Source organism: Lissotriton vulgaris, chromosome 3_1 (assembly GCF_964263255.1).
Source record: "Lissotriton vulgaris chromosome 3_1, aLisVul1.2, whole genome shotgun sequence".
NCBI lineage: Eukaryota > Metazoa > Chordata > Amphibia > Caudata > Salamandridae > Lissotriton > Lissotriton vulgaris.
In genome coordinates, this window is record NC_141689.1 from 423,494,088 (window position 1) to 423,501,876 (window position 7,789).

Genomic DNA, 7,789 nt, shown 5'->3' on the forward strand with positions numbered 1-7,789 from the left:
ACTGCAACTGATCCTGCTATAATTTCTATTATAAAATTAACCTTCTTTGATCCTACATCCGACGGTCACACTCAGCTCCTCTACGATTGACCTACTTGTTCGCAATATACTGGGTGACTGCAGTGAAACCTTTTTATTGACTTACATGCTTCTCAGATTGCTTCGTGGCCGGCCTAATTGGTTGTAGGCCCGTATTTGTATGCTACTAACTGCACAATAAAGGTTTTCAAAAATTAAAAAAAAAAAATACCGTGCCACGCATAACGTCCCCCAGAGTAGATATCCTGATGTTATCCCAAAAGAAAACTATGTCAGGAAAAATACTGGTGTCGAAAGAACTACTTTCCATCTTACTCTATTGTAGCAGTGGTTTTTCCCATGCCTTGTGATTACATAGCCCAGGTTCAGAGGTGAGTCTTCCAGTTTTTATGCAGAGGAGCACCTGAAAGAATAGCCCACGTGAAAATGTACTTACCTGTCCTCCAAGGTGGCAAAAATCCTCCCAACATTGGTCTGCGTACCCTTGCAGTTTTATGTCTAACATGATAAAAGGGAGTGTTTGGCAAGTTAAAAATGAAAAGAAATGGTCTTTCGTTTGTTGTTTTTGGTTGAACTTTACAGTTTAGAATTTGGGGGAAGGAGGTGTCAAATACAGTTCCACATTTAGTTCTTGCCTTATGTATACATTTTGACCAGAAAGAAGTTAAAACAATGACTTGTGCCAGATTCCCATTGATCTCATGTCTCCAAAATAAATTATACTAAAGACTTTCACCTGATCTCTGGTTTAAAAAAAGACAAAAAGAAACAAACATGAGTCTTGAGCACCCTTTGTCGTCTCCTGTGGTCCTTCTAGGGAGATGCTGGCTGGAATGGGAAATGAGCAAGGAGAAATGCCAGGCTTAATAGTGAGTCTGGGGAATGATGGGATACCTGCAGCCTCCCACTCGGGGGGCCTAACCAGAGGCAGGACAGGGCAGTAGACCATGGCCAGGTGACATGTCTGCCCCATTCAGCCGTGCCTCTGAAGCTGTGGGATGTCTACCAGCCTGTTGCCTCATGCTCACCTTCCTGGGCCTGGACCCTTACTGATGCCCCCAGCAAGGGTTTTGCCTCATTTGGGAGTGTTTGGGGTAGGCGTGAGGGGCTCAGGGCATGAACCCCTGCAGGTCTGACACCCTGGCTTTGAGGAACAATAGCTACAGAAGCCACACATCTCTGCTTCTGGGCCCGATTTCGACCTGGCAAGCCCTCCTCTGTGCTTGCTGTACTCTTGGCTTGCCCACTGTTCGGACATTGTGCAGGAAACTAAAAGCAAGGCCCTATTTGGCCCAGCTTGTGGGTCTGGCCATGCTAATTTTGCTGGCTTTGCCGAGGCCAGTGGGAAACAGCTGTGGGGTGGCACTTCCAGCTGCACCGCTTTCCTAACGTGATGTGGGGCCTTGGGTGGGCACTTTCTGCCCACATGCCCATACTCTACCCTGCCTCAGGCCTTGCCTTTGTGGATGCCACCCTCGCTCTGCCGGGAGATGCTAAGCGGGCCAGTCTTGCAATCTCCCCTTCCAACTCATACTTACCTGGCAGGGGAGACACCATGATCATCTGTATGCAGTACTTCTAGATGCCGCTAGGGGTCACTATTCTGCTAAAGAGCTATTCTGTGCTTTTAAGCACACAAAGGTACTTTTAAGTGCTACTGCCGGAGAGTTGCCTGCTGAGACCTTCCCTTCCGCCTGCAGATGCCTTCACTTCTGCCTGCTGGGGATGCCTTGCCTGCTTGCAAGAGCTGCCTGCCTTTGCAGACGGTACTGCCTGCCTACTAGAGCGGCCGGTGAGAAGGTGGCCTGATGTGCAGTGCTCACTATTCTAGTGAACACTATGTATCAGTCCAGCAACCCTTATTGATGATTGGTTGTAAGTCAACCTTATAGACCAGCTATCCTAGTAGCGTGGATACGAGCAGTCTTAGGCTAAAGACTCGAGAGGGCGTGTTAAGCCAGCTGTTTACCACACATATACCCCTTGAATACCCAGTGAAAGGACACCACACAAGTGTTACGAAAATAAACAGTTATTTATTAAGAATCACAACAGCCCTGTACTCTTTATGAGGACAGGGTACTAAGCACAAACCAAAAGTCTTACAAAAATACTTAAGTTAGCACAGTATATACAAATGCCCGAGGGGCACGGAAAACCATATACTTGAAAAGTGGAATGCGAGATTACTAGCAGGTAAGTACAGTACTAATAGGCTTTGGAATCGCTAGGACTTGACTATAGAATCGTTAGATTACTTCTAGGAGACCCAGGGGACTCGGGTGCAGAGTGTGCACTCTCACGCGTGATGCGGGACAAAGTCTATGGTAGCTAGAATTTGCAAAGTTAGTGTTCTCGGGCGAACCCGACCTGGTAGGAGGAAAACGAAAGTGGATTCTGACCCTTGGATAGTGAGGCTATGCTGGGGCACCGAAATGCCGAAGTTACCTAGCCCAGGGGCTGCAGCTGCATAGGACTCAAAAGACGTCGGGAATCCTCGTAGACGGACCAGGAGCCTGGAAGAAAGAAGTTGCTGGCAGGCGACCAGTGAAGAAAGTTCGGTGGATCCAAGCCTGGATCGATGGAAGATGACACCTGAAAGCAGAGGGGACCAAGTTCGAGACTACTAGCCAGTAGTCAGTGGGCACCAGGAGGGCACCGGATGGTAGCCACCTCGACTAGGTGAGTGGGTGACGCTGTGCTCGAAGATCTCACGGACCAGGAGGCGTTGTCGGTGACCAGGATGGAGGATCGAGCTGTCCCACGAAGATAGAAGCTGTCGGCGTCGCTGGACCCAGGATTGGGCAACAAAGCCTTGGCAAATTCAAGCCCACGCGGTGGACCTAAAATGGCGTCTGGAGTGGACCAGGAGGGTCCGGGGTGCCTCTCTTCAAGAAGGAAGCAAGGGCCAGTCTGGAGCAACCAGACCAGCAGCAGTGATGTCGTCGGGCGTCGTTCAGAAGGCCACAAGCCAGCCGGCTAGTAGCCAAACAACGCGGTGCACAGCAAACAGCAGAAGGCCCCACGCAGATCGTGGAGATGCAGGGAGGCTGACCTTGGGTGCTGGAGCTGCGCAGGGTTGGGGCTTCTCGGACCCCAAAGCACTCACCAGTGGAGGACACGGTGGGCTTGGTGTAAAGATGTCGTGCAGTCTTGGCGATCGTCGGTCCCTCGAGGTCTCGTCGCACTCACGGTTCTCAGCTTTGCTGTAGAGGTGAGTAGAGGTCAGAGGTGCCAGGGAAGCCGGGTCTCGTCGAGCTGGGTCGTCGGATTCGTGATGAAGGACTTGCAGCAGACCGCAGTTTTCTTTAGGATGGTGCCTGCGGATGCAGGGCGACTACTCCTTAGCCACAAGGGAGAATCTTGATGAAGAAATCTTGAAGTCCTTTTGAATAAAGTCGTGTCTTGATTCCAAAGATGATCTAATTTGAACAGGGGGCCCGCTCCCATCTTCATACTAAAAAAGGGGGCTGACCCGGTGACTAGGTCCTGCCTATGGGTGGGACTAGGAGGGGGGTGGTTACACCCCTCTGCCATGCCGGACTTCCCCAGGCCAGGGGCTGGTGTGCCCCTGGAACTGGTTCAGACTGGCCTATGCGTAGGGAGCACCGGGGTGCCACTCAGCAGTCACCTTCCTGTAAAGCCCTGCCTACCCAGGATACACAAAACCATGTCTGGGATGGTGCTAGCACCGCCCCGGACAGGAAACCCTTTGTCCAAGCCTCCCTCGCTGGAAGGACTCCCAGCAGCAGGAGGTCAGACTCGTGTCTGTGGTGGCAGCATCCATTTTGTGGAGCTGAGGCTTTAGTTAACTTTAACCGGGGTTCACAGTTACATACATGTCGTGTCCCTCTAGAAGGGTGGAATGCTAACCCCGTCGCCAGAATTGGCGAGGGGTTAGTATTCCAATTCGTATGACACCTTACTCGACATGTTTTGATAAAGCAATACCAAAGTTAGCATTTAACCGCGAGGATTATAATGCACTTAAGAGTATATGGTATGCGATATCATGGAACAGCTATTAGGACTTGGTTCCGCAAGCTGCAGACAGGCTCAGCTCATGCCAGAGCACCATCTCACACGATTCCAAGCACTCTGCCTTCAGGATTGTCAAGGCCTGCCATAGGAGTGACTGATAGGAATCTGTGTGTCCATTTTAGGGTTAGGTATAGGTATACTACACCTACAGCAAAGGGTGATTACACGACTTTGCCCCAGCTGTCATGCAGCCAGTTGTGTCAAATTTAGGAGGCCAGCCAGGGGTGGCATAATACATGCTGCAGCCCCTGGCAGCCCTGGGTACACCTATGCCCTGAGTTACAGGGTCTGATAAGGTGGCCCAGTACCAATTGGTAAATGCACCTAGGGTACATGTTGTGATTTAGAGAGAGAACAGCCAGGCTGTGGGTCTGATTGGCAGGCCCAAAGCCAGAGAAAGTCGTAAACCAGTGAAACAAAAGCAAAAAATCTGGGTGATCATAGGATTGCAGACCCTACTCTCCTACACGGCCTACCTGCTGTGGATTGCCTGCCTGATGCTGGATACCTGCTAGAGCTGCCTGCCAGATGGGGATTCCTTGCCAGCCTGAAGGAGACCCCTGCCAGCCCCCTTTGCTCCCTCGCATGGCTATTGGGGAGCCAAGGGGTCTACGGTCTACTGGTATCCTCCACCCACCGAAAGGGTGACCCCAACCACTGTTTTTGAGGATTACCTACCTGCCACAAACTCCCCGAGAAGTCCCTCTGTTGGGGGCACCACAACAGAACACGATGGGCAGACTGCTGAACCTGTGATTTAACAAAACAGTGAAGATGCAAAGGAAGGTGGACCCAGACAGGTTCACAATGCACCTGAGCAGAACGATCTTCATAGAACTGCTGGTAACTAAGATGGGTTTCAAAGCAGCACAAATGTGGTGCATTATGTCAGATGCACCCAAAGGCACCTACCTGCTTACAATATAGTCCGAACAAATCTACAGGAAATACTGGCAGATGTGCTGGTCAAACCTGGAGGAGAAACCCTTATCCGACACCCACCTGGAATGCGAGCCCATGATGGAGAGAAGGAGAATGACTATGCACATCAACAACCAACATGTCAATATCCAAGACCGGACAAATTTCCTACGATGCCACTGCATAGTGATAAAAGAGCCCTCCCGCAACCTTAACAACGAAGCATCTGGTATAGTATATGGACAGTTATGATGAAGCTGAAGGAGGACCCGTCTGGCCCCGGATGGAATCCACCCCCCTTCCAACTTCTCACTAGGGCGCGACTCGGGATACCTGTATTACCCTGGGCAGCCCAAACTAACAGGTGCAGCACACCAGGCCACACCGCCATGGACTGCAAAGCGCAAGTGTGCAAGAACTACAAACAAGAAGGTCACACGTCCAAGACCTGCAAAGCAGAGATCCCTTGCAACCTCAGTGGGCGTTTGGGCCACTGCTTCAAAGACTGCCAACAAAGAGCCAGGTCCTACGCCCAGGAGGCCAAATCTTCCTGGAGACACCCACAGGAGGCAGCTGACAAGACCAGGCCTCAAGTCACAGCCCCAAGGTAGGCCAAGGGAACTGGAATAGGGAAGGACTCTAAACAGGACAAACTCAAATTTACCGAGAGCACCACCCAGGCCCCGGGGCCACAGACCCCCAAAGATATCCAGTCTGCCATCCCTGAGCCCAGCAAGCCCTGTGAGCCAGTGGATGCTGCCACCTAAGCTGTTAGCAAGGACCAGAGAGAAGCCCCCTGGACAAAACAGGAGCACAGGGAAAGGAGGCACAATACCTCACAGGTTGAAACCAAAACAGGCAAAAAAAATCCAGAGCAAACAACCCCTACGCCGTGCTCAAGATATCCAGTCTGCCATCCCTGAGCCCAGCAAGCCCTGTGAGCCAGTGGATGCTGCCACCTAAGCTGTTAGCAAGGACCAGAGAGAAGCCCCCTGGACAAAACAGGAGCACAGGGAAAGGAGGCACAATACCTCACAGGTTGAAACCAAAACAGGCAAAAAAAATCCAGAGCAAACAACCCCTACGCTGTGCTCGAGGATTCAGCAGAGAAAGATCAGTCGGAGAAAGGCAGCCCAGGCCACCATATCAACCAAATATCGAAAGAGCTAAGGCAAAGGAGAGGGGTGGCAAGCGTCAAGGAGATGTCCCCTTCCACATTGCCACCAACAGCTGAACAGGAAGAGGCCTTGAGAGGACCGAGAACAAGGTCTGCCTTCACCCTGGAGGAGTGAGACTCCAAGCCCAGCCAAGGGTGTGCCAAGCTTTGAGCATCATCAAGAAACAGTGGCTGAGCAAGAAGGCCCAGCACCAGAGACACAATAGAAGCCTGACCAATCTTGTTAGTTGCCTTGTCATTGAGTATTTGCAACCACTTGCTCTGACTTGATAATTAGTCATTAAGTATTAAGTTACATTCTTAAATCTAATTAATACTGGCTATTTTTTTTATTTTTTTTAATGTCAAAAGTATACGAGACAGGCTCAGATGTGCTAGTACTTTGAGTTTTCTTGCCATTTCCTTTGCAACATCATACAAACACCTAGAACAGCAGTGGGACCTAGGGCCTTTGTTTTGGTCGGGGGGGGGGGGGGAGGGAGTAGCAATAGGTCTGCATGAGATTGATGTTAAAGCCTAATATTTGGGGGCCACTGGACAACTCAAAGCACTTCCAACAGAGGCCTCCTATTTTTGGCACCACTACTTCTCCAAGCCAATGAATCTTTGCCACCATTTTAGAATGGAACTGCACTCAAATAAATTTTAAATACAATCGCCAACTTTCAATATTGTAATGTTCAGTCAATGATGAGAGTTGTGAATATTTTTAAAGGGTTTTATTTTCTAAATAAAGTTTTTAGATTTTTATTCTTCTTTATTCATTAGTCAAATATCCATCAGGTTACAGAATTAATACAAAATATGGTTAGGACAGTCATATTAAAATAACACATTCCATGTGTCCCACAAAGGAAGGCATTCCCTAACTAATCAATGGAGCACAACTAGTGTCTGTCGGAAACCAAGGAGAGTTCAAAAATAAAAGCAAGTGTGAGATTAGCATGAATAATTAATAATGTTCAGAATTTCCCATAACGAGAAATAAAGCATAGAACAAATAAGCCTTCACAAATGCCACTTAATTAAAGCATAAACCTTGGGTTTTTAATAAATGTCAAAAGGACGCAGCCTGTCTTTTCTGCTCTGAATCTCCCTTCCCAGCTGAATCTTTGCAGCTCTGAATCTGATCTGCCCTCGTTCCAGCTAACCTGACTCCCCTCTCCCAACTCTCTAAATATCGTTTGTTCTCAGCTCTTTGCTCCCAATCTTCATCTCTCTTCTCTGTCCATCTGCTGTCATCTCTCGATTCTGCATTCCTGTCTAAGAACACACTTAAAAAAAAACAACATATTTTGAGTTTGGCCAAAATCGTGCCCCATGGGCCGTGGTATACAAGTGCAAGCGTAATTGCAGATTTGGTTTGATTTTACAACATATTTTGTAAACTAAACAATAAAGCTTCAAAAATAACAAAATAAACTTGTCTGTATCCCCTCATCGCATCCTCAAGCAATAATACCGCTCATCAAGCTCTTGGTGTTGCATGGGTTCTGGCCATAGGATTGTATCTCTGAATCTAGTGTTGCATTCATTAATGGAGATGGGGCTAGAATAATGCCTCAGTAGTCCGCCCAATACTTGCGAGTGTGTTTTCGGGGGCAGTCCCAT

The 7,789-nt window shown here is 49.0% G+C and overlaps 1 pseudogene; it reads left to right on the forward strand.

The window, feature by feature from the left end:
- The first annotated feature begins 4,812 nt into the window (after positions 1-4,812).
- LOC147726576 (uncharacterized) lies at positions 4,813-5,612 on the forward strand (annotated as a pseudogene).
- Positions 5,613-7,789: the final 2,177 nt, after the last annotated feature.